Here is a 5,000-nt window from a genome sequence, read left to right on the forward strand (position 1 = left end):
GCAACAACCTTTCACTTGGAAAGCGTAGGCAGCTCGTTCGCAAGTCAAAGCCAACGAAATGGCAATTACCCGAGGGACATGCTTTTCGCGAGGCGCCTTCCACAGGGGAAGCGCAGGCAACTAGTTTGTAGGCAAGTCAAAACCAACTGGATGGCTACCAACCGAGGGACATAAATTTTCGCAAAGAGCTTCCACTAGGAGAGCGCAGGCAACTCGTAGGCAAGTCGAAGCCAACCGAACAACAATTAACCGAGAGACATAACTTTTTGCAAGGACCTTTTGCACTAGGGAAAGCGCAGGCAACCTGTAGGAATCCTGCGGATGATGAAGAGGAATGCACCAGTGGAGTTCGCTGCACAGGTAGGGATCCATCCAACTCGCACAAACCAAAAACAACTCACGCGCCACGACGTACACTACGCACAAGCCGCCCGAAACGAATCACACCCTGAAGGACTAAGAAGCCAGACGAACGTGCGAGAACATTCAGAGAAGCCGAGCAAGCACCGGTTAGAGCGACTGCAAGTAACAAACGCAACGTGCAAAACTTCCGAGGGACATACTTTTCGCAACAAGCTTCCACTTGGAAAGCATAGACATCTCGTTCGCAAGTCAAAGCCAACGAAATGGCAATTACCCGAGGGACATGATTTTCGCAAGGCACCTTCCACTGGTGAAGCGCTGGTAACTAGCTTGTAGGCAAGTCAAAGCCAACCGGATGGCTACCAACCGAGGGACATAAACTTTCGCAAGGAGCTTCCACTAGGAGAGAGCGCAGGCAACTCGTAGGCAAGTCAAAGCCAACCGAACGGTAATTAACTGAGGGACATAACTTTTTGCAAGGACCTTTTCCACTGGGGAAAGCGCAGGCAACCTGTAGGAATCCCGCAGATGATGAAGAGGAATGCACCAGTGGAGTTCACTACACAAGCAGGGATCCATCCAACTCGCACAAACCAAACATAACTCACGCGCCACGACGTACACTACGCATCAGCCGCCCGAAACGAATCACAGGGCTGCCTTGGCTGTGGCATGGCATGCTGCTGCCTTGACCTCGGCATGGCATGCTGCTGGCTTTCGCAGGGCTGCCTTGGCTGTGGCATGGCATGCTGCCGGCCTTGGCCTCGGCATGGCGTGCGGCTGGCTTTGGCTGGGCTGCCTTGGCCGTGGCATGGCATGCTGCTGGCCTTGGCCTTGGCATGGCCTGCTGCTGGCTTTGGCTGGGGCTGCCATGGCCGTGGCATGGCATGCTGCTGGCCTTGGCCTGGGCATGGCATGTTGCTGGCTTTGGCTGGGCTGCCTTGGCCATGGCATGGCATGTTGCTGGCCATGCCCTCGGCATGGCATGCTGCTGGCCTTTACCTTGGCATGGCATGCTGTTGGCTTTGGCTGGGCTGCCTTGCCCGTGGCATGGCATGCCGCTGGCCGTGGCCATGGCATGGCATACTCCTGGCCTTGGCCATGGCATGGCATGCTGCTGACCTTGGCCTTGGCATGGCATGCTGCTGGCTTTAGCTTGGCTGCCTTGGGCATGGCATCGCATGCTGCTTGCTTTGGCTGGGCTGCCTTGGTCGTGGCATGGCATGCTGCTGGCCTTGGCCTTCGCATGGCATGCTGCTAGCTTTGGCTGGGCTGCCTGGGCCGTGGCATGGCATGCTGCTGGCCTTGGCCAGGGCATGGCATGCTGCTGGCTTTGGCTGGGCTGCCTTGGCCTTGGCATGGGATGCTGCTGGCCTTGGCCTCGGCATGGCAAGCCGCTGGCTTTAGCTGGGCTGCCTTGGCCGTGGCATGGCACGCTGCTGGCCTTGGCCTCAGCATGGCTTGCTGCTGGCTTTGGCTCGTGGCATGGCATGCTGCTGGCTTTGGCTGGGCTGCCTTGGCCGTCGCATGGCATGTTGCGGGCCTTGGCCTTGGCATGGCATGCTGCTGGCCTTGGCCTTGGCATGGCATGGTGCTGGCTTTGGCTTGGCTGCCTTGGCTATGGCATGGCATGCTACTGGCCTTGGCCTTGGCATGGCATGCTGCTGGCTTTGGCTTGGCTGCCTTGGCCGTGGCATGGTATGCTGCTGGCCTTGGCCTGGGCATGGCATGCTGCTCGCTTTGGCTGGGCTGCCTTGGCCTTGGCATGGAATGCTGCTGGCCTTGGCCTCGGCATGGCATGCTGCTGTCTTTGGCTGGGCTGCCTTGGTCGTGGCATGGCATGCTGCTGGCCTTGGCCTTGGCTTGGCATGCTGCTAGCCTTGGCCCTGGCATGGCATGCTGCTGGCTTTGGCTGGGCTGCCTTGGCCCTGGCATGGCATCCTGCTGGCCTTGGCCTTGGCAAGGCATGCTGCTGGCTTTTGCTTGGCTGACTTGGCCGTGGCATGGCATGCTGCTTGCCTTGGCCTTGGCATGGAATGCGGCTGGCCTAGGCCTTGGCCTTGGTATGGCATGCTGTGGCTGGGCTGCCTTGGCCATGGCATGGCATGCTGCTGGCCTTGGCCTTGGCATGGGATGCTGCTAGCTTTGGCTTGGCTGCCTTGGCCTTGGCATGACATGCTGCTGGCCTTGGCCTCGGCATGGCATACTGCTGGCCTTGGCCTCGGCATGGCATGCTGCTAGCTTTGGCTGGGCTGCCTTGGCCCTGGCATGGCATGCTGCTGGCCTTGGCCTTGGCAAGGCATGCTGCTGGCTTTTGCTTGACTGCCTCTGCCTTGGCCGTGGCACGGCATGATGCTGGCCTTGGCCTTGGCATGGCATGCGGCTGGCCTTGGCATTGGCCTTGGCATGGCATGCTGTGGCTGGGCTGTCTTGGCCATGGCATGGCATGCTGCTGGCCTTGGCCTTGGCATGCCATGCTACTTTCTTTAGCTGGGCTACCTTGGCCGTGGCATGGCATGCGGCTGGCCTTGGCCTCGGCATGGCATGCTACTGGCTTCGGCTGGGCTGCCTTGGCCGTGGCGTGGCATGCTGCTGGCCTTGCCCTCGGCATGGCATGCTGCTGGCTTTGGTTGGGTAGCCTTGGCCTTGGCATGGCATGCTGCTGGCCTTGGCCTTGGCATGGCATGCTGCTGGCTTTTGCTGGGATGCCTTGGCCGTGGCATGGCGTGCTGCTGGCCTTGGCCTTGTCATGGCATGCTGGTGGCTATGGCTGGGCTGCCATGGCCGTGCGATGGCGTGCTGCTGTCCTTGGCGTTGGCATGGCATGCTGCTGGCTTTGGCTGGGCTGCCTTGGACAGGGCATGGCATGCTGCTGGCCTTAGCCTTGGCATGGCATGCTGCTGGCTTTGGTTGGGCTGCCTTGGCCGTGCCATGGCATGCTGCAGGCCTTGGCCATGGCATGGCATGCTGCTGGCTTTGGCTGGGCTGCCTTGGCCTTTGCATGACAACATGCATGCCTTGGCTTTGGCTTGGCAAGCTGCTTGCTTTGGCATGCGGGCCGAGGCCTTGGCATGGGATGTTGGGCAACGCCCTGGGAGGGCATGCGCGCCGATGCTGTGGCATGTCATGCGGGCCGAGGCCGTGACATGGCATTCCGGCCTTGGCATGCTGGCCAACGCTGTGGCATGGCATGTGGGCCGAGGTCGTGGCATGGCATGTTGGCCAGGGCTAAGGCATGGCAAGCCGGGCAACGCGGTGGCATGGCATGCTGGGCAACGCGATGGCAGGGCATGCGGGCCGAGGCCGTGGCATGGCATGTTGGGCAACGTCGTGGCATGCCATGCGGGCCGAGGCCATTTCATGGCATGTGGACCGAGGTCGTGGCATGGCATGCGGGCCGAGGCCGTGGCATGGCATTCCGACCTTGGCATGCTTGGCAACGCTGTGGCATGGCATGCGCGCCGCGGCCGTGGCATGGCATGTTGGCGAAGGCTAGGGCATGGCACGCCGGACAACGCGGTGGCATGGCATGCTAGGCAACGCAGTGGCAAGGCATGCTGGCCGAGGCCGTGGCATGGCATGTTGGGCAACGACGTGGCAAGTCATTCGGGCCGAGGCCGTGGCATGGCATGCGGGCCGAGGCCGTGGTATGGCATGGCCTGTTGGCCAAAGCTAAGGCATGGCATGCCGGGCACCGCGGTGGCATGGCATGCTGGGCAATGCCGTGGCAAGGCATGCGGGCTGAGGGCGTGGCATGGCATGCGGGCCGAGGCCGTGCCATGGCAAGACATGCGGGCCGTGGCGTGGCATGGCATGCGGGCCGAGGCCGTGACATGGCATGTTGGTTAACGCCGTGGCAAGCCATGCGGGTCGAGGCCGTGGCATGGCATGCAGGCCGAGGCCGTGGCATGGCATGTTGGGCAACGCCTTGGCAAGGCATGCGGGCCGAGGTCAGGGCATGGCACGCGGGCCGAGGCCGTGGCATGGCATTCCGGCCTTGGCATGCTGGCCAACGCTATGGCATGGCATGCGGGCTGAGACCGTGGCATGGCATGTTGGCCAAGGCTAAGGCATGGCACGCCGGGCAACGCCGTGGCATGGCATGCTGGGCAACACGGTGGCAAGGCATGCGGGCCGAGGCCGTGGCATGGCATTTTGGGCAGCGCCGTGGCATGTCATGTGGGCCGAGGCCGTTTCATGGCATGCGGGCCGAGGCCGTGGCGTGGCATGCGGGCCGAGGCCGTGGCATGGCATTCCGGCCTTGGCATGCTGGGCAACGCTGTGGCATGGCATGCGCGCCGCGGCTGTGGTATGGCATGTTGGCCAAGGCTAAGGCATGGCACGCCGGGCAACGCGGTGGCATGGCATGCTGGGCAACGCAGTGGCAAGGCATGCTGGCCGAGGCCGTGGCATGGCATGTTGGGCAACGACGTGGCAAGTCATTCCGGCCGAGGCCGTGGCATGGCATGCCGGGCACCGTGGTGGCATGGCATGCTGGGCAATGCCGTGGCAAGGCATGCGGGCCGAGGGCGTGGCATGGCATGCGGGCTGAGGCCGTGGCATGGCATGTTTGGCAACGCCGTGGCAAGACATGCGGGCCGTGGCGTGGCATGGCATGTTGGGCAACGCCGTGGCAA

Source organism: Camellia sinensis, chromosome 15 (assembly GCF_055761805.1).
Source record: "Camellia sinensis isolate YWXY chromosome 15, ASM5576180v1, whole genome shotgun sequence".
NCBI lineage: Eukaryota > Viridiplantae > Streptophyta > Magnoliopsida > Ericales > Theaceae > Camellia > Camellia sinensis.